General features: G+C 37.9%; 1 protein-coding gene across 5 annotated transcripts in view; it reads left to right on the plus strand.

Annotated features, from left to right (window-relative positions):
* ST7 (suppression of tumorigenicity 7) overlaps window positions 1-23,157 on the plus strand; it is a 318,541-nt gene that overhangs the window by 20,475 nt on the left and 274,909 nt on the right. The gene's annotated exons all lie outside the window — the stretch shown is intronic.

Consider the following 23,157-nt stretch of genomic DNA (forward strand, 5'->3'; position numbering starts at 1 on the left):
TTTCAGATCTGATGGGTATATACCCAGCAGTGGTATTGCTGGGTCATATGGCAAATCTATGGATAATTTTTTGAGAAACCGCCAAACTGTCCTCCAGAATGGTTGGATCCTTCTGCATTCCCACCAGCAATGGATGAGTCTTCCCCTTTCTTCACATCCTCTCCAGCATTTGTATTCTACTGTTTTTTTCATGGCTGCCAATCTTATGGGAGTAAGATGGTATCTCATTGTAGTTTTGATTTGCATTTCCCTGATAGCTAGGGATTTGGAGCATTTTTTCATGTGCTTTTTAGCCATTTGTATTTCTTCTTTGGAGAAGTGTCTGTTTAAATCTTTTTCCCATTTTTTAAATGGGTTGTTTATCTTTTTGTTTTCAAGATCTATGAGTTCTTTATATATGCAAGTTATAAGTCTCTTATCAGATATATGGTTGCCAAATATTTTCTCCCATTGTGTGGGTTCCCTTTTTACTTTCTTGACAAACTCCTTTGAGGTGCAGAAGGCTTTAATTTTGAGGTAGTCCCATTTATCTATTTGTTCTTTTGCTGCTCGTGCTTTTGGTGTGATATTCATGAAGCCATTTCCTATTACAAGGTCCTGTAGATGTTTCCCTACACTGCTTTCTAAGGTCTTTATGGTCTTGGCTCTTATATTTAGGTCTTTGATCCATCTTGAGTTGATCTTTGTATAAGGTGTGAGATGGTAATCCTCTTTCATTCTTCTACATATAGCTATCCAGTTCTCCAGGCACCATTTGTTGAATAGGCCATTCTCTCCCAGTTGTGAGGGTTTGGTGGCTTTATCAAATATTATATGGCTATATACATGAGGTTCTATATCTGAACTTTCAATTCGATTCCATTGCTCTGTGTGTCTCTCCTTATGCCAGTACCATGCTGTTTTCACTACTGTAGCTTTGTAGTATGTTTTGAAGTCAGGAAGTGTGATTCCTCCTATTTCGTTTTTCTTTTTCAATATGTCTTTGGCTATTCGGGGCCTCTTTTTATTCCAAATAAATTTCATAGTTAGTTTTTCTAGTTCCTTAAAGAAGGCTGTGTTGATTTTTATTGGGATTGCGTTGAATGTGTAGATCAGTTTTGGTAGGATAGACATCTTAATAATATTCAGTCTTCCTATCCATGAACAGGGAATATTCTTCCATTTATTTAGGTCTTCTTTGATTTCCTTGAACAATCTTGTATAGTTCTCGATGTATAAGTTTTTTACCTCTTTAGTTAAATTTATTCCTAAGTATTTGATTTTTTTATTTACTATTGTGAATGGTATTTGTTTCTTGATTTCCTCCTGATCTTGCTCATTATTGGTGTATAGAAATGCTACTGATTTTTGCGCTTTGATCTTATAACCTGCGACTTTGCTAAACTCATTTATGAGTTCTAGGAGCTTTGTTGTAGATCTCTCAGGGTTTTCTATATATAGGATCATGTCATCTGCAAATAATGAAATTTTGACTTCTTCCCTTCCAATTTGAATGCCTTTTATATCTGGTTCTTGTCTCAGTGCTCGAGCCAGTACTTCCAAGACAATGTTAAATAGGAGCGGAGACAATGGGCATCCTTGTCTTGTTCCTGATTTTAGAGGGAAGGATTTCAGGATTTCGCCATTGTAAACAATGTTGGCTTTAGGTTTTTCATATATACTCTTTATCATGTTCAAAAAGTTTCCTTGTATTCCGATCTTTTGGAGTGTTTTTATCAGGAAGGGGTGCTGTATTTTGTCAAATGCCTTTTCTGCATCTATAGATATAATCATGTGGTTTTTTTCTCTCAATCTGTTTATATGGTGTATTACATTGATTGATTTTCTTATGTTGAACCATCCTTGCATACCTGGAATAAATCCCACTTGGTCATGGTGTATAATTCGTTTAATGTGTTGTTGAATACGATTAGCAAGTATTTTGTTAAGTATTTTTGCGTCTAGGTTCATTAGAGAAATTGGTCTGTAATTTTCCTTTCTTGTGGTGTCTTTGTTTGGCTTTGGTACTAGGGTAATGTTGGCATCATAGAAGGAATTAGGCAGTGTTCCTTCTGTTTCGATTTTTTGGAATAGTTTCAACAGGATTGGTGTTAGTTCTTTCCGGAATGTTTTGTAGAATTCACCTGTGAAGCCGTCTGGCCCTGGGCTCTTCTTAGTTGGGAGATTTTTAATGACTGATTCTATCTCTTTGCTTGTGATTGGTTTGTTAAGATCATCAATTTCTTCTTTCGTCAGTATGGGCTGCTTATGTATTTCTAGGAATTTGTCCATTTCCTCTAAATTGTCATTTTTGTTGGAATATAGTTTTTCAAAGTATCCTCTTATGATAGTCTTTATTTCTGTGGGGTCAGTGGTGATATCACCTTTCTCATTCCTTATTTTGTGTATTTGCATCTTTTCTCTTTTTTTCTTTGTTAGTCTCGCTAAAGGTTTGTCAATTTTGTTGATCTTCTCAAAAAACCAGCTCTTGGTCTTGTTTATTTTTTCAAGTGCTTTCTTATTTTCTATTTCATTTAGTTCTGCTCTTATCTTTGTTATTTCCTTCCTTCTTCTTCCTGTTGGGTTACTTTGTTGTTGTTTTTCTAATTCCTTCAAATGTGCAGTTAATTCTTCAATTTCTGCTCTTTCTTCTTTTTTGATATATGAATTTATGGCTATAAATTTCCCTCTCAGTACCGCTTTTGCTGCATCCCATAAATTTTGGTATGTTGTGTTATCATTATCATTTGTTTCAAGGTAGTCATTGATTTCTTTTGAGATTTCCTCTTTGACCCACTGTTTTTCTAAGAGTGTGCTGTTTAATTTCCAAATTGTCATGTGAAGTCTGGGTCTCTGTCCCTTGCAAATTTCCAGCTTGACTCCACTGTGGTCAGAGATATTGTTTTGTATGATTTCGATCTTTCTGAATTCATTAAGCCTTTCTTTGTGGCCTAGCATATGGTCAATCTTGGAGAATGTTCCATGTGCGTTTGAGAAAAATGTATATCCTGCTGTGTTTGGGTGTAATGATCTATATATGTCTATTAGATCCAGCTCTTCTAATATACTGTTCAAATGTTTTGTTTCTTTAGTGATTCTCTTTTGAGATGTTCTGTCCAGAGTTGATAGTGGTGTATTAAAATCCCCCACTATAATTGTAGATGCATCTATTCTTTCACTTAGTTTTTCCAGCGTTTGCCTCACATATTTAGAGGCGCCCTTGTTAGGAGCATAAATATTTATGATTGTTCGATCTTCTTGACAAATTGTCCCTTTCACTAAAATATAGTATCCTTCTTTGTCTCTCACAATTGTTTCGCATTTAAAGTCTATTTTGTCTGATATTAATATAGCTACTCCTGCCTTTTTTTGGTTGTTGTTTGCTTGTATGATTGTTTTCCAGCCATTCACTTTCAACCTCCATGAGTCTCTGGGTCTAAGATGTGTCTCTTGTAGGCAGCATATAGATGGGTCGTATTTCCTTATCCAGTGTCCCAGTCTGAATCTTTTGATAGGTGAGTTTAATCCGTTGACATTCAGTGTTATTACGTTTAGAGAGTTATTTATGGTAGCCATATTTTGGTTGGATTTGTGTTTGTTATACTTTGTTTGTATCATTTTATTTTCCCCTTCTATTTTTGTCTTTCTTGTTGCTTTTACACTCTCCTCCATCTCTGACTGTCCTGTTTTTTCCTTTCTTCCTCCAGAATTCCCTTAAGAATTTCTTGAAGGGGAGGTTTCTTGTTGATATACTCTTTCAGTTTCTGTTTATCTGTGAATATTTTGAACTCTCCATCATTTTTGAATGCTAGTTTAGCTGGATAGAGTATTCTTGGTTGGAAATTTTTTTCCTTTAGTACCTTGACTATATCATACCACTGCCTTCTTGCCTCCATCGTTTCAGATGAGAAATCAGCACTTAATCTTATGGAATTTCCCTTGTATGTGATGGTTTTCTTTTCTCTTTCTGCTTTTAGAATTTTTTCTTTGTCTTGAGCATTGGATAATTTGACAAGTATATGTCTTGGGGTGGGCCTGTTGGGGTTTATGACCAGTGGAGTGCGCTGTGCTTCTTGGATATGTACATCTGTCTCTTTCAGTAGATTTGGGAAGTTTTCATTCATTATTTCCTGCAACACTCCTTCTGACCCCTTTCCCTTCTCTTCTCCTTCTGGAATGCCTATAATACGTATGTTTGAGCATTTTGCGTTATCATTCAGGTCCCTAAATCCTATCTGGATTTTTTCTACCTTTTTATTGACCACTTCTACTATCTGTTTGATTTCCAATGCACTGTCTTCCACATCACTAATTCTCTGCTCTGCCTCTTCTAGTCTGTTGATATTTGCTGCAAGTGTATTTTTGATTTCTTGAATTGTGGTGTTCATTTCCATCATATCTGTTATTTTTTTGCGCATGTCTGCAATTTCCCCTCCAAGTGTTGTCTTCACGCTGTTAACCTCTTTCATTACTTCATCAAATTTGTCGGTGATAAATGTTCTGAGATCTTTCATTGCTTGTGCGAAGTCCTGCCCCCCTTCCTGATTTTCAGTTTGTTGATTGGATTCAGCCATGTTTTCCTGATTACTGGTTTGGTTTGTAGATTTTTGTTGCTGTCTTGTCAGCATTTTTTCTTGACGGGTTTAATCAGTTCCTTAGCTTCTTTGTCTAGTCTTGGAGATTAATTAGCTGTTGTTTTTGCGTAAGTGTTATATCTTCTCTTTGTCACTTTGTTCTTCTTATTCCAATTTCTTATTGCTAGTTAAGCTCACTTTAAAGGAAAGTATTAGTGCTGGGGAAAGTCAATTGTGTAAGGAAGGAAAAAGTGTGAAGTAGTATTGGTGATATATGTTTACAAAGCAATAATATGAGTTCTGGGAGGATGGAGGTTAGATCATGTAAATTGTGTAGAGTTATAGTAGTAGGAAAGTACCTATAATGAGGTAGACGACTGAATATGGGAGGAATGTGGTACGTACTAAGAGGCTATTGTTTTCGTGAGAGAGGGAAAGAGAAAAGAAAGGTAATAGTTTCAGGGACGAATACCAGATGGAAAACTAAACAAAGGTATTAGAAATTAAGAGTTAGACACTTTATGGATCAAAGAAAGGGAGATGGAATATAGGAGAGATAGCAGATGGTGGAGGATATCAAGTTGTAGGGGAAAGGGGATAGTGTAGATAGGCTAAATCTATTCACAGAGAAATGAGGCAGTGGAGGGTGAGGAAACCCAGCAAATGTGAGGTATTTCCTGTAGGACCTATTGTATTGTTAAGGTAAAATAGTATAAGAAGAATATTGGGGACAAGAAAGAGAGGATTGAAAAAAAAAAAAAAAAAACAACAACAACAACAAAAAAAAACAACCAAAGAACAGAAACCCCGCCGCCAGGCTTGGCTGGGCTTAGCTGGGCTCCGGTCCCCCGCCTGCCACCCGCCGCCCGCCGCAGCTCGGCTGGGCTCGGCTGGGCTCGGCTTTCCCGCCTGCCGCCCGGCGCAGCGCAGCGCGGCTCCGCTCTCCCGCTTGCCGCCCGGCGCGGCGCGGCGCGGCTGGGCTCGGCCGAGCTCAGCTGGGCTCCGCCCCTCCGCCCGCCGCGGCTCAGCCGGGCTCGGCCGGACTCGGCTACCCTGGCCGCCGCCCGCCGGGGCTCCGCGCGGTGCTAGCTGCCTCGGCTCCACCTACCCAAGGAGGGAATCCTCCACACGTAGCTGGGATCTCCGTGTATATTTCACAGATGGATCCTCTCTGTTACCTTCCCTCCAAATCGATGTCCAGACACCTCCGGACCAGGAAAAATCCCGAAACAGCCGGTCCCAAAGAGTCTCCGACGCCTCCCAGCCAATTCCCCCCAGGAGCTAGTAACCGGGAAGTTCACTCAGCCGCCATCTTGCCTCCCCCTCCTGAAAAGTCTCAATTTATATCTTATAGACCAGTCCTTTCCGTTACCTTCCCACCAAATCGATGTCCAGACACTTCCTGCCCTGAAAAAATCCTGAGAAAGCCTGGTCCCGGAGAACCTGCAGCGGTGCCCAGCTGCCTCTTCCCAGGAGAAACGGCAAGGCAAGCTCACTCAGCCACCATCTTGCCGGAAGTCCCTGTTTATTTCTTTATCCATATGTAGACTCTTGTTTCCTATTTTATTCAATGGGCTATAATTTGTTAGTATCATTACTATTTTGATACAAACATCATCCCAGATGTGGCTTGTGGGAGCCCCTTCAGTGCCTTCAATATCTTTTTGATATGTCCCTATCATTCTTTGAGGACTTCAGTTCCAGCTTAATCTTGTATTTTCCCACCTCAGCCTTGGAATCAGCTATTTCTCTAGGGCTCCCTATTTCTTTTCCTTTTTTTTTGAAAGACAGTACCAGGGATTGAACCTGGGACCTTGTACATGGACTCAAACCACTGAACTACATCCGCTCCCCAGGCCTATTTCCTTTTAAGGGAGAAAAATATTTGGAAGCCAAGATTAGAGCATGAGATGTGCTTATTGCTATTGGGGTATCACTACTCCCAGCAGTGGGCAGAGCAAGGGTATATATATATTTATATATGTATTTATACTTCTATAGGTATATGCACATTTTTATCTATATTTGTTTTTACATTTTCTATCCATCTATCTTGAAACCATGAATTCACACTGATTACCTCAATTTCCAATCTAATTCCACCAGGATTTATTCTTGTTTCTCCCTTTCCATCTTTGTTCCTTTCCTGACAGAGAGGAACCTGGTTCCCATTATCCTTAATATATTTACTTATTTGCTCAATCTATCTGTATGTAACCAATGTCTCTTATCATCCCTTTGTAATCCCCCTATTCTCTGCCCCCCAGTCCAGCATAGATGCCTACCTTCCTTTGGCCCCATCTAATTGCTTTAGAACTGACTTAGAGGAAGGGGTAGAGAAACAAAAAATACAGACCCACTTTTACGATTCTTATTCTCTCTATGCTCCTTTTAGTGTTTTTTTGTTTGTTTGTTTTGTAAAATAATCCAAGTATCAAATACAGTGGAATATAGTTAGTGGAATTTCAATACAGGTCTCTTTTTGGTTCCACAGTCTTGTCCTCATTCATTAAGCAATGCTATCATCTATTTCTAACATCCTTCAATTCCTAAAATTCCTCCAATCCCATGAAGAAGAAAGAACGTAAAGAATTTTTGTTGCAAAGGGCATACCTACTAAAAAGGATGAGTTTGAAAGCTGTGGTTTGTGCATATTCATCCCTCTGTGTGTGAGTGTGTATATGTGTGAGAGAGACAGACAGACAGACAGAAAGAAGAGGGGGAGATATTTTAGAAGTTGGGAAGGGTAATTTATAAAGTCAGTGTGGACAATCTTTAAATTTTCTTTTTTTAATTCCTTGGAAACTCATTTTTGCCCCATATTAAATTATGGACTAAGTAGCCTTTCCCAGTAGGCCAAAAGGACCTACCTACTCATCTGTCAGCTTGTCCACTAGACTGAAAGTTATTGAAGGACACACTGTAGGCTCTTTGAGAGCAAGACATGTATTCTGTGTTCACCTTTATGTTGCCAGCCCTAGCACTCTGCTCTGTCACATAGGAGGCACTCAGTTGATAATAGTTTTCTAAGGCTGGTTTGTATTTGGACACAAAAGCCTATGATCTTTCCATTACACTCATTAAGCTCAGGACCATCCCAGGATGTTCTCTGTCCCCTTTTAGCTAGCAGTCTGAGTAATCCTAACTCTGAGGGATTATCTGTTACCCCACAGCACAACTCTTTTGTCCATGTTGGAGTCAGTTATATGTACCCTAAAGTAAGTGCTAAGTGAGTTTGTATATACTGTACCTAGAAGATTACTTTGTTTTTTTCCCTTTGTTTCCAAAGAACCTGTAATGGGTAAGGTATGAATGGGGAAGTGATTATCACTTACTGTTTGTATGACTTATGATAAATTATTTAATATCTGAGGGTCAAGTTCTTCATTTTTACAGTGGGGATTTAAAAAAAAATTTTATTATCTATTTTTAAAAAAGATACATAGATCACACAAAATGCTACACTGAAAAATGTAAGAGGGAAGCAGACTTGGCTCAATGGGTAGAGCGTCGTCCGCCTACCACATGGGAGGTCCAGGATTCAAACCCCGGGCCTCCTGACCCGTGTGGTGAGCTGGCCCATGTGCAGTGCTGATGTGTGCAAGGAGTGCCCTGCCATGCAGGGGTATACCTCGAGTAGAGGAGCCCCACGCACAAGGAGTGTACCCTGTAAGGAGAGCCGCCCTGCGGGAAAAAAGCACAGCCTGCCCAGGAGTGGCGCCACACACACGGAGAGGTGACCCAGCAAGATGATGCAACAAAAAGAGACACAGATTCCCGGTGCTGCTGACAAGAATACAGGTGGACACAGAGGAACACACAGCAAATGGACACAGAGCAGACAACTGGGGGATGGGGGGAAGGGGAGAGAGGAAAAAAAAGAAAAATATAAGAGGTTCCCATATACTCCCCAACCCACCCCCCCTTCTCCCACATCAGCAACTTCTTTAATCAGTGTGGCACATTAATTGCATTTGATGAATACATTTTGGAGCACTGCTACATAGCATGGATTATAGTTTACATTGTAGTTTACACTCTCTCCCAGTCCATTCAATGGGTTATGGCAGGGTATATAATGTCCTACATCTGTCCCTGCAATAACATTCAGGGCAACTCAAAGTCCTGAAAATACGCCCATATCATACCTCTTCTTCCCTCTCCTTGCCCTCAGCAACTCCTGTGGCCACTCTCTCCACATCAATGATTCAGTTTCTTCCATTTCTAGTCACAATAGTTCTATAGTAGAATACCAGTAAGTCCACTCTAATCCATATTTTTATTACTCCATCCTGAGGACCCAGGGATGGTGATGTCCACTCCAACTCTAAATCAAGAGTGGGCTTAGATCCCACATGGCTGATGGATGGGATTCTCCTCCTTGCAGCTGTAGATTCTCTTGGTTCCCTGATGTGGTGGTTGACCATCCTCACCTCCCTGTTAGCTGACCTGGGTAAGGCCAATGAACCGGAGAGTAGGTGTTGCAACTCTGCCGAGGTTCAGGGCCCATCTGGCACATGGACAGTCCAGAGATTGAAGTCTCCTGAGTATACACCAACCTCAATGCCAACCACAGGTTCAGTAAAAGTGATAGAAGAGGCATATGTAAAGAGGTCACATCTGAGTCCAACTCCATCACAATCAGGAGCATAAATTCCATAGTAGGGCCCACTGGCAAGGCATTGTTCTCCACAGTCATCTGCCATGACTGTAGGACCTGAGTGTCTCCATAGCCCCCAGGAGCACCAGTACTTGGGGTTGTATCTACTTTGGCTGTCTCTGAGATCCTGCTGAGATGTATGTAAGTGTGACCCCTCTGATGACCTCCCAATTCAGTTTGAAATCTCTTAGCCATATAAATTCATTTGTCTTTACCATTTCCCCCTTTTATTCAAGGTCTTTTTCTAGTTACATCACCAGCTGGTGCTTGGTAGTAATCCCTCAGTGCCAGGGAGGCTCACCCCCTGGAGTCATGTCCCATGCTGTGGGGAAGGTTATGCATTTACATACTGAGTTTGGCTTAGAGAGTGGCCACATATGAGCAACACGGAGGCTCTTAAGAGGTAACTCTTAGGCACTCTGAAGCTCCAGGCCAAGTTGAAATTTTAAGCGCACAGGCTTATAAGCATAGTCATCAGTATCAAGGACCCATCACTGGACCATCCTCTTCACTGGTCTTTGCCCTTGCACTTGGGGGATTGTTGCTGTTCCATTGGGGAATACAACAGAGCTCCCAGGATGGGAACTAAGCACTCTCTCAGTTGTCATGTGAAACTACCCACTATGTTAATACCCAGAGAACATCTGAACATGTCTATATACACTATATGCATGCCCTAGAAAACTCCCTCCTACCCATGCATTCCTCATCAATGACACCCCACACCAATGCTCCTCCCCTATCATAGTTGAACCCCTTTGTGATCCAAAACTTCTTCAAAAGTGAATCCTAATATATTGCCAAATTCAGTTAATAGGAAAATGAAATAGTAGTGACAGGTTTAAAGATTAGAAATAAAATACATAATTTAGAAAAACAGAGGATAGGGCAGAAATTAGGTGGGAATTTTAAAGTTTTTTTTAGGTCATTGTGTACCCACATAATTCTCAACCTGTATGTTAGGCCTAAGATATTTGCTAAAAAAGAATGAGGATGGGAGGAATTATATAAGGAAATAGGGCATTCATGTTTTCAAGATGTGCATAAAATTGGGTCTAGGCATTTTCAATGAATTAGTTAAAACTATCAAGATTAAGCACTTTATAGGCCTATGTGTAATTTCCTTTTGATTTTTTCAATATGATCAGAAAGGCTTAGCAGAGAGTTCATACTTATATATTCTAATAGTGGATGATCAACATCATATGCAACTCACAGTGCATGTGATTTGAATTTCAGTATTGTTGAAAGATACAAAGCATTTTAGCTACTATTTTCTGATGAAATTCAGCAAACATTTATCAAGCCTGTTTCACATGGAATACAGAGATGAGGAGAACTGGTCCTTTCCTTTTATAAAGTCATGACTAATTAATTGTCTTTGACCTTAGTTACTATAAAGATTGTGTGGAATCAGAGCAAGGGATTATCAGAATTTGTGGTATTGCACTATTTTAGATTGGTTGTAAGAGGAATGCTGTTTTTCTGTGAATAGCTGGACATAACCAGTTTGGGAAACAATTCTTTGGTTAAAGATAATTTTAATTCTTAGGGATTTTTCAGATAACATACAGAATGGCTCTGGGTATCTGTGATTAGGGTCTGTTATAATTTAAAGTGGGATACCTCTGCTTTTTCATCCTAACTAACTAAATGGAAAGGAAGATAGGAGCTAGGGTTATTATCATACTGGGAGTTGGTGGTGGTAAAGCAGAGTTGGTAAGTTGAGAGCTAGTATTATGGGGTAAGGGATTTTGATTGTAAGCAATGGAAACTGCTTAACTTAGGAAAAAGTGGACTTTTTTTAGAATCTATAATGAAAAGCTAAAAAATTTAGAGCATCTCCAGGAATCTAGGAAGCAGGGCCTAATAGATAGCTTTCTCAGGATGCCACTATCAGGATAAATGAATTCTAGCTACTTTAGGGTTTGTTTTTTTTTAAACTGATGTTCAGTATCAGATTCTTTGGAAAGAGCATGCACATACCCTTCTAGTTTTGGGGAAGGAGTAACAGGTTTTAGGGGAAGGCTAGTTTTGGATGTAGTGAAATGGAGATATTCAGATATTCAAATGGAGGTGTAGGAAGGAAGTCAGATATAATAGTCTGAAGTTAGGGTGAGTTAGATTTTTGGGCACAATAAATTTATAGGTAGGATTAGAGCTGTGGGATTAGATGAGATTAGGAAGGGAGTGAGTATAATTAGAGGAGAACCCTAGATTGAGATGTGGGACTTTCCAACCCAATCAGGTTGGGGAAGAAGAAAAGGAACCAGCAAAGAAAATGGAAAAGGATAATTAAGGGCTTTTTCTATAGCCAGGGCTTTTTAATGTGTATTCTTATTCTCTGAGTTCTTTCAAATAGTCTATCCAACCACATTCCTCATTCTCCATCCTCTGAGCCAACAATCCTTCAGCATTACTCCTTCTAAGTAATTCAGCAGGACATTTGCCACTGCTCAGGAATTTATATATATTCTGACTCTAGGCCTTCTCTCATTGTAGACAAAGTGAACAGATATATTATTTGATGTTTGCCCACAGAAGGAATCTCTCTTCTTCACTATCTTTCACAGTCACCCCAAAGAGGGGACTGTAAACTATAAACTAGTGCTAGAGAATGTTATGTAGAGCCATCTAAACGGGCTTGTACTTTTCAGAGGCATCTAATCCAGGTTTGGGTATGTTCTAGTGAAGCTGGGATTTGGTTGAAGGATAGGAATCCATTGGCTGGAGTAGGCTCACTATGAGTGTACGTCCTCTCGTGCAAACTGTGGGGATCATCATGACTGCTCAATGCTACAGCAGGAAAACTGTTCCTTTTTTTGATGTTCTATGCATTGCCCCATGTTCTCGACACTGAAAATGTCTCCAGGTTTGGTTTCTCATTCTGTGCCACCTCTGAACTTTATACATTTTGATTTCTCAGAAGATTGCACTTGGCATTCTCTTCTGCAGAGAACCATTACTGACCCTACTACTTTCTCAGACAGATAATTCTCAAGAAATCTGACACACAGGTGCTTCTCTTGTTCACACTTCTGGAGTCAATTTCTGTCTGGTATCAGGAATCACCCACCATGACTACCCCTCTCCTTTTTTTCTTTGCTGGTTTAGGGATTGTGCAAGAAAAAGTTGACATAGCAGGCCTGACTGCTGTCCTTTAAAAGGCTTGTTTGTGAGAGTATCTACAGCTGTAAGCAAGACAATTCGGTCCATCTGCCCCATGGGCTCTAAATCACCTCTCATTCAGGAGAGTGGACATCATCATCCCCAAATCCTCAAGACTGAGGAAGGAACAAACATAAGGGGTGAAATGCAAGCATGAACTTATTATTATTGTAGTAATGGAAGAACTTGTAACAGTGACATAACTACAGTGGTTATCAGAGGTTCTGAGGGAGGGAGAGGGAAGAATAGGTGGAACATGAGACATTCTGGGGACATTGGAATTGCCCTGCATGATATTGCAGTGATGGATACAGGCCATTATACATTTTGTCAAAACCTGTAAAATTGTACGGTGCAAGGTGTAAATCGTAATGTAAACTATAGACTATGGTTAGTAGCAATGCTTCAATATTGGTTCATAAGTTGAAAGAAATGTACCACACTAATGAAAGATGTTATCAATAGGGGAAAATATGAGAGGGGAAGGGGGTAGGGTGTACAGAATCCTCCATATTTTCAATGTAACTTTTCTGTAATCTAAAACTTCTTTAAAAATAAAGTTAAAAAAAAAATCTTGCTTGTAAGGTCGGCCTTTGGCTGGTATCTTAGAATTTAAATTTCAGGAGGGTTCCCACCATTCCCAGGACTGAGAGGAGCAGCTCACTGTGCCTAAACTGTTTGTGCAAACAGTATAGCTTATACTAAACACCTAGGTCCTTCTGGCAGTCTGAAATTTTGGCACATGCCAGGCAGAGGGTGCCTATATCATCAACCCTGAATAAAAATCCTGGGTACTGATTCTCTAAAGAGCTTTCCTGGTTGGAAACATTTCATACATGTTATCACATCTCAAATTAAGTGCATCCTGTGTGGCAGGACCTTTGAATGCTTGTGCCTGGTTTCCTCTAGACTTTATCCCTTACATCTTTTCCCTTATGCTGATTGTGCTTTGCATCCTTTTGCTGCAATAAGTCATAGTCATGAGTATAACTTTTTCCTGAGCCCTATGAGTCCTCTTAGCAAATAGCAAATCACTGAACCCTGGGGGTGGTTTTAGGGAACCCTGACACAGGTTATTGTTTTTTTCAACCCGTTTTGACGTGTAAAAATCCCAAATACCTGAAATATTTTTATAATTCTCTAGAAGGCCTCTCATGATCAAGTATTTTCCTGAATCAGCCTTTTCTTCATTAATTGCTTTGATGTGTCTGGTGGTCAGAATGTTTATTTGGATTTATTTGGTGTGGTATTAATATCATATTAGATTGCATATTTACCCATTTTATTGAAATGTGTATTGTTATTTTTAATTGACACAGAAAAATATTTTTTTCTTCAACTTACTTTTTCATTAAACTGGTATACTTATGACCAGTGTTTTAGCGATCTGTAATATTTAGATTTTACTGTTTTTCTAAGTTCTTTAACATATAATTATGTGCATATTTATGTTTGACTTTATTGCAAAGCAAATTGATATTTGTGGCCAAATTTATTCAAATAATTTTATGAACTCTAGAGGGCAGTCTTTAAAAGATAAAGTAGTTGATTATTTCACTTCTTGATTTTTGAAATCTCTGTGATTGTAGCTATTGAAATAGTTGAGGCTAAGTGATTAAAATGATTGAAATGTTCTGTCCAAGAATGCAAGGAATAAATCATGATCTATAAAGAATACTAAAAATATTTTTACTTTTAAATAATCTATAAAAGTCAAGAAAGGAACAGCCCACCTTGACTATCTTCCTTTTTTCAGGATACACTTCCAAAAATGCAAACTTTATTTATTCAGCAAATACTTACTAAGAGTCTTCTATGTTGTAAGCTCCCTAGAGAACATCACCCAACCCCTGTCTTCACTGAATGTATAATGTAGTTTGGTTCTAATAGAAATATGCAAGGTACACATAAACTACATTTGAAATTTGAAATTTTCTAGAAGTCACGTTTTAAAAAGTAAATAGGAACAAGTGAAATTAATTTTTTAAATTTTTTAAATTTTTAAATTTTTAAACATTTATTTTTTATTTATTTCTCTCAGCTCTACCCCCCGTTGTCTGCTCTCTGTGTCCATTTGCTGTGTGTTCTTTGTCTGTTTGCATTCTTGTCAGTGGCACTGGGAATCTGTGTCTCTTTTTGTTGCGTCATCTTGCCGAGTCATCTCTCTGTGTGTGCGGTGCCACTCCTGGGCAGGCCTTGCTTTTTTTGCATGGGGCGGCTCTCCTTGAGGGGTGCACTCCTTGCGTGTGGGGCTCACCTGCGTGGGGGACACCCCTGCGTGGGATGGCTCTCCTGGCGCGCATCAGCACTGCACGTGGGCCAGCTCACCACATGGGTCAGGAGGTCTTGGGTTTGAACCCTGGACCTCCTATGTGATAGTCAGATGCTCTATCAGTTGAGCCAAATCCGCTTCCCTGAAATTAATTTTTATAACATATTTTACATAGTCTAATATATCTAAAATGTTGCAACATGTAATCAATATGAAAAATTATTAATGAGATATTTACAATCTTTTTTGTACTGTGACTTTGAAATTCAGTGTATAGTTTACACTTATTAGCATATTTCAGTTCGGATAAGACATATTTCAAGGGCTCAAGAGCCCTTTTGAACAGCACAGCTCTGGGGCCCAGCACCCTCACCAGGGTGTATCCTGGGATTTAGACATTGGCTCCAGTGGTTCTATTGAGACATAACTTAGACCATGAAATTCATCCATTGTAAATGTACAAATCTGTCACTCTCACTCGTTTTTTTTAAATAGCATGTTATTGTCTAAGGATGTAATTGACTTTTATCTCTGAGAATATCAGTTTTAAAAAAAATTTTTTTTGTCTCTGTTTTTTAAAAAAAAGTTTTTTTTTTTTGGTCACTCTGTGCCTTGTTAGAAGTTTTTCTCATGTCTGATGATCTTTGATAGAAAATTGTTTACCTTAGAGTGTGTGTGTGTGTGTGTGTGTGTGTGTGTTCAGGGGTAGAGATATTGGTGATTATTAACCTGTGGCTTCTCCGTAAAGTGAATAAGTGAGTGAAAATGTTTTGTAATTCTCTTTCCACTTTCTCCTTTTCACTAACTTGGCCAGTTTCTTTCTAGTCTGGGTAAACTCATCCCTTTTACTTCTGTTTAGCAGGCTAGCCCTGTCTAGGCCTAGGAATACCCTTCCTCTAAGGGCTTAGTTTTGTTTTGTTCTGTTCTGATTTGTCTGTATAAGGGGAAAATACCTTTTATAAAAAATGTTATAATCTAGATTGGTATAATTCCACTAAAAAAAGAAAGGAAGTTGGAAAAATAGTTTTCTCTGTTATGTAAATTATATACAAGCATAAGTTGAACTATCCTGTGTATTTGCTGTCCTCCTAGAGAGCTGCATGGCTCATATCCTCACCTTTTCCAGGTTTCTAATCAAGTGTCATTTCTCAGTTCAGCCTTCTTTAACCCTTTACAATTGTAAATTGCCCTCCACACCCATGTACTTACCCTGGTACTCCCTATTCCCTTTCATTGCTTTATTTTTCCTTTATTGCATTTAATGTCATTTGATATACTATGTGCTTCTCTATTTGTTTATTTTCTGTCTCCTCCAAAAATGAGAGCAGAAATTCTTTTTCAATTAAATTTTTATTGAATATAACGTTGATATAGCAAATAGCAGAGATAATAAGTTTAATGCTCAAATTTTCTCACAATGAACATACATATATCACCATCACTCAGATCAAGAAATAGGACTTCCTCCTCTTCCCTTCCGATCAATAACTTCCTCCTCAAAGTTAACTATTTTCTAGCATTCCATCACTATGTATTAGTTTTACCTGTTTTAAATTTGATGTAAATGGAATAATATAATATGTATTCTTTTTGTCTGACTTTTTATTGCCTTCAACATTGTGTGTTTCACTGATGATATTTTGTAAGTAGTTTGCTTATTCTCATTGCCATATAGTATTCCATTGTATGATCACAATTTATTCATCCATTCTACTGTTCATATATATTTGGATGGTTTTCAGTTGAGTCTATTACAAATGACTAGTCTTTTTTTTTTTAAAAACCAGTGATTCTCAGTCTGCTACTTTTTCTGCTGGGACACATGCTTCCTCTGATGCAATGAGCTGGGCTGACTACTTGTTTGAATTGAGTAAAGAGAAAATATTTCCAGCTGTACTTGTTTACTCCAATAACTGAACTTGACAACAGAAACCTTGACTTAATTGTTTTAGAAACTTTAGTACCTTGTATGGGCCAAACAAATGGTAGTCTAAAGACTATTTCTGAGAGGTCGCATAAGCTTTTTTTCAACAGAATGGCTATTAGGGAGAGGGGGAATAGCGTTTGTTTAGAAGGGTCAGGGAGGAAATTGTATCTCATTGTGTGGAATTGAGTAGGGAAAAAGCTAGCAGTATCCTTTCAAACAGAGCTGCAATTTGTTATGTGGGAATGTAGGTCATCCATGGACCATATTTTCTAACTTTTTAGGAAACTTGGTAATGTCAATTTTTATGTGAGTCCTCCGATTTATAAACCTTAGCAATTAAGTTAAAAAAAAACCCACCTCTTTGGGTTCAATAAAACATGTCTGTGGTTAAGATATGACCTATGGGCTGCCAAGTTTTGATATTTGATATATATATGACATTTTCGTTTTCTTAGTAACTTTCAGGGATTGGCCTGAAGGTCCTGCCACTTTTTATTTGATACATATATGACATTTTAGATTTCTTAGTAACTTTCAGGGATTGGCCTGAAGATCCTTCCACTTTTTACCTCCAACGACAGACTGATTTGTCTTTGACTTTTTTATTTCTGGTATTATTAACTGCACATCTCCAGTTCATTTTGGCAAATATGAAGATGCTTCACCAAAAAAAGGTCCTATGGCCAGTTAGTTGGAGAAGTACTATATACCCTAGGCCCTCTAGAAGAGTCGTAATGAAAATTTGCTTAGAAAAGTTTGAGAAGTCTTTTTTTTTTTTTTTAAAGATTTATTTATTTCTCTCCCCTTTCCCCCTGCCCCAGTTGTCTGTTCTCTATTTGCTGCGTATTCTTCTTTGTCCGCTTCTGTTGTCAGCGACACAGGAATCTATGTTTCTTTTTGTTGCGTCATCTTGTTGTGTCATCTTGTTGTGTCAGCTGTCTGTGTGTGTGGCACCATTCCTGGGCAGGCTGCACTTTCTTTCGCGCTGGGCGGCTTTCCTTACGGGGTGCACTCCTTGGGAGTGGGGCTCCCCTACGTGGGGACACCCCTGCGTGGCACGGCACTCCTTGCACACATCAGCACTGTGCATGGGCCAGCTCCACAAGGGTCAAGGAGGCCCGGGATTTGAACCGCAGACCTCCCATGTGGTAGACGGACGCCCTAACCACTGGGCCAAATCTGCTTCCCTGAGAAGTCTTGTAGGAAGGAAATCTAGTTGACTTTGTTTAATCCTGAATTCATTCATTCATTCATTCATCCATATATCCATCCTTCCACCCATCCATCCATCCACTTCTGTCCGTAACATTAAGAGTCAACTGTGTGCTGGATACTGTTCTGTCCTCCCAGGATATACTGTTCTCATGGGCCTCATATTCTGGTGAGAAAGACTGATAATGAAGAACTAAACTAATACATAATTTGCTCATAGTTGTGAGAAATACTGGGAAGAACAAAACGATGTGCTGTGTTAAGGAATAAATGAGACTATTCTAACTTGAATCGATAGGGAGGTCCTCTCTGAGGAGGTGATATTTACACTGATACCTAGTGAATGAGAAGGAACTGGCTCTGCGAACTATAGGGGAAAGTGTTTCAGGCAGAAAGAACAGCAAGGGTAAGAGTAAGATTAGTTAAAATGTTTTGTTCCCTTAGTATGGATGAAACTCTTTATTTTACAGATGATAATATTGATTTACCATGCAGTCTGTCTAAGGTCTTGGAGTTTGTCGGTTCGTGGTGGAGCAGGGTTGGAACTCAGGCATGCCTGTACTATACTTCTTTCCCAATTATTTGAGATTGGAATTCTTCTTTCTCCTCCCATCCACCTCCTCTTTTAAAATAGAAGACCTGTTGATAAACTTCAGTATTCCAATTTGTAAAACACACATATACAAGAAATTACCACAGAATTATTGTGTACTTAGAGCTTCAAATAGTAGAAACATAGAAAAATACTTTTACAGTCCTATTGAATGCTTTATCAAGAATGCCCATAATAATATCTTAGTTGGCACCAGCTTTCTGGGTCCCTTTTTGGTGACAGTTCCAAGGTGTGGTAAATGTGTGAACAGTAAAACCTGTGATAGTGACTGATAAAAGAGAAGGTGGAACAACTCTGAATTTGTGAAGTGCAAATAGATGTTTGTACTTCCGTGGTCTGAAAAGGCTACTCAAGCCCTTAAGAAGGGCATTCAGTCTACTGGACAGTTCTTCTTTTGATAATAGAAAGAAGTTTGGCCCTTAAAGATGACATCTGGACAAGAAAGGTTAGTTCTCATCCTAGTGTTTTGTTTTTTTTTTTCACTGTTCAACATGTATCCCATAGATATTTTGTTTAGGAAATGTTATGAAAGAGCTTGTCTATTCTTTAGATACTAAACAACTTAGTATACGACTGAAGTTTCTGTTTTTAATTTTGCTTATGCCTGGAATTTTGTTCCAAAGCCAAATCTTAAAAAAAGCTTGAGATGTACTGTGGACTGTGTAAGTGCCTTCTGTTACTGCCACTGAAGAATTAATTCTAAGTCTTTATTGGGAACTACCATCAAAATGGAAATGAGGTGGCAAAATGATATGTTTGGAAGTCTTAGAGCAGTGCTGTTCAATAGAACTTTCTCCGATGGTGGAAATGTTCTACACTGTAGTATCTCTTGAGCACATATGGCTAGTTCAGAGGAACTGAATTTTTAAAATTTTAATTAATTTAAATTTAATTAGCCGTTTATAGTTTATAGTTAGTGGCTACCATATTGGACAGCACAGCCTTAGAGGTAACTTGTATATTTACAGAGGAAGAAACAAGTGACTGAAAAGCAAAGTGACCTTTGGGACTTTTTCAAGCAGCATGTTTCAGAGTCCTTTTAGGAGTTGGTTAGTCCTATACCCACATCATCTTCTTTTTCATCTCTAGTTACTTTTGTAATCTATGAAAATAATTTAATAATTAAGAAAAGTTTCTTCAGAGCTTTGTGTGATTTGGCAGGGAAGTATATTGTTAAATTAAGGTTGGGAGGACGGTATGATTCCACTAAAGGGCATGTGGAAATGTGTGTGTGGGCTTTATCACAATGACATAACATTGCTACCGGCCTTCAATACCTGGGGGCCAGGGATGTTAACTGTAATATTATCCTGTTAAAATACCTGTAGCATCCTACTTGAGAAATACTGTTGGATCTTTTTGATTGTAAAAGTTATATTAAAATTTAGAAGTACTAGCATCCAAAGGGTTGTGCCTTTTCCGAAATCAAACTAAAGAGTTTGGAAGACATTTTCTAAAGCTTTAGGATGTTAGGTTTTTCTGTACTGCAACCTATGGTGCTGTGATTCTAGGACTCCTTTTCAGTACCAAGCAACTAGGAGAGCATTTGAACGTTGACACTGGAAAACACTGAAGAAACTATCTGACATTTTTAACGAGCAGAAGCAGTGAACCTCGTACCTTGTCTAGTGTTGGTAATACTCCTCCTGAATGGTTGAAAACAGTTTCTGTTGCAAATGAATGGAAGAAAGAAAACAGGAAGTTATCATGTGGAAACTACACCCAAGAGTTCATCTATCTCCATTTTAAAAGGCAAATCAGTTGATCTACTTGTAGTATTATGTAGAAGAATGTATGAATTACAGAGTTTTTTCCCAAAAGTAAAGGCCATTTTCTTCCTGAAAGAATATAGGAGAAAACTACTGGTGCTGAGTACAGCTGAGTAGGTTTTACTGCTGTTTCCTGTTATGGTCTCTGGAGCTCAGGTGTCTGTTTTTTTTGGGAAGGAACCTTTTTACTTGATAAATGAGAGCTGGAATGAGAGGTTTTTAATATCTTTTGTGTGAGTTACGAAAGGATAACTTTATAGGGGTCAGATAATGCTTTCAGAAGCAATCCAGTGTACGTTTTTAAACAGAGCCTGAAAGGCTTTTAAAGAACTTCAGGATTGTTCATCGGCAGAGTTTCGAAAGGGTATGTCTTGTGTAACTTTTGCAGTAACTGGAGACCATTTTTGATATAATCTAGTGTTGCTGCTGTGCGGTTTTCTTAAATAATTTGGTAACTATGAAAGATAGACTGATAATTGCATGAATGTCAATAAAGGGGCTATATTAAAAAAAAGAGGAGTGACTAATTTTCCTTATTTTCCCTCCTCAGTCTTATAATAATGGCTGGATATTTACCTTGTTCTACCAAATAAAATCTGATGTCTTCATGTAGACTTAAGACAAAAAATAATAAAAGTATATGAAAATCTGAAAAGACATCATGTCTTATGAACATACTTTCTTAAGCATTGAAGTTTGTCTCAATATTTTTAGGTTAGAATTAAATAAGTAGGTCTATTATTTGGGGATTTCAATTTTCTAGTACATTATTATGTACTAGTGTGTGGTTTGGTTATATTTGCAAGCTTTATTAATTAAATCCAATTGCTAGCATGTTATAAATTTTAACGCAATCTATTTCAAATTGATTAGGTACTTAGAATTTGACTAGCACTCTAAGAGTTGCAGTAGCTCTATGTGTGTGTGTACATGTGCATATATTTTAAATGCAGAATCCATTCAGCATGAATTCAATTAACTATTGAATAAACATATCAGACAAATCAATAATAATATACACTCTTATCTTTTATCCGCAGTGTTAGTGCATATTCCTGAATTAGCTTTTTAGAATGTAGTTCTTTATTTTTTAATTTTTGTAGTGTTTTTTTACTGTGGTATACCCCATACTGCAGGGTATTTTAAATAAGTATCTCTTAGGAAGGATTTCTGAATGGGCTGTATGTTGCCATGAAAGGGAGGTGTCTTTGCACGGTGATTACACTCTGGGTTATTCCCACAAATCTAAGAACAGGACCTCTCAAAATGATATTGCCATTGTCTATTGTATACTTTTTAAATAGAGAAGATATATTTTAGGTATTCCACCATAAATTCTTTATTTTTAAAAGTTTCTTCGTATTCACATGGGTGAATATAATATATATTATTTTGTAAATGTAAATACATTTTTTAGTGGTCCAGATGGAAAATGATTGCCTTTTGGACATATAATAATAAAATTGCTCAAATTATGGACAAAATAAAAAATATTCTGAAAATTATTTCTTAGACAATGATAATCAGAAGTATAGGGAGATAGCTAAAGGATTCTTTGACCTTGTTTTTGTATTATCCACTTGGCTTAGAATTTTACCGTTTCATCAGCCTGTTTAATCTTGTGACAATTCACAAATGTATATGTATATATTGAGAAAAAAGGAACAATCTGCAGAAATTTTTAATTCTGGAAAGGTAGGCATTTTAATAATTTAGAGCTCTTAACTGACACTTTTTTAGACCTTTTAATAGAGTCCATCATGATTTTATGGCCAAGATGGATAAAATAGTTATGATAAAGTAATAAATGAAGCTGTTACTATAGAGTTTAGTATCTTTAACACATACTAAAGTACTCAAGGAATTATATAGTGTTTATTATATTCCATGCTATATACTTGATAGTCATTGAATCATTAGGTGTCAAAATTACTCTATCAGTAATACTATTATATTCATTTTTTCAAATAAAAAATGTGACATAGGCAGATAAGTAAAAACAAGAAGTACTCAATTTATAAGGTGTTAGTGGAGGTGTGATGTATGGGAATTCTACATATTATGCATGATTGTTTTGTAAGTTCATAACTTCTCTTAAAAAAAGCACTCAATAAATATTCGTTCTTTCTTTTCCTTTGAAAGCCTTACTTTATTGAAAAAAATGTAAACTAAGTATTCATAGCATAATCTTCTATAACTTTTACATTGTTACCTTTTTCCTTAATTCATCGAAATACATTTCCACTCTAGTGATGAAATGAACTACCAAAAAGAATGCCTCAGTGTGCAAGCATTCACTCCTAAGTTAAAAAGTGCTATGTCTTCACATACTTGTACCCTAATTTTTTAATTGGATCCAGGGGACCTTTTCAACCTAATTCTTGTTTTGTGCTTAGGGAGAAAAACATAGAAGCTATCAATGAACTGTCCCCCAAATGATGCAGATAACCTGTTCACCTTTAAGAAATCTGTCTACCAGTAGTTATTGTGTCTTCTGAAATAGACTTGAGTATAGAAATAAAACTTGTCCTTATTTTTACATTTATTGTATATTTTACTTCTAGTCTATTTATGAAATGCTTTATGTCTGGTGTTAAAAAAATGTTTGAGTCCTTATTTTTCTCTTATAATGCTTTAGAGATAAGTGCTGTTCCAACGCAACTCCTGAAGGGCATGGATTGGGGCTGCTGCAAGACCAAAAAACATACCTGGCACTGAGTCAGACATAAGCTTTATTTGGACTTAACAGGCAGGAGAGAAACTTTGGTGGTAGTCCAGAGAATGAAGATGGTGTTCTGCAAAGAGATGGGAAAATGAGGGTTGATGTATAAGGGGCTTCAAAACAAAGACATTGCATAGGGTATGAGAACAGAGTTTCTGCTAGGGTCCCATGAAGCATATATGGAGTTTGGTGATGTTATTGTAGGAATGAAGTTTTACCACTTTGAGGAGATTATAGTTTATGATACCATCTATCCATCCT

The sequence above is a fragment of the Dasypus novemcinctus genome, chromosome 5 (assembly GCF_030445035.2).
Source record: "Dasypus novemcinctus isolate mDasNov1 chromosome 5, mDasNov1.1.hap2, whole genome shotgun sequence".
NCBI lineage: Eukaryota > Metazoa > Chordata > Mammalia > Cingulata > Dasypodidae > Dasypus > Dasypus novemcinctus.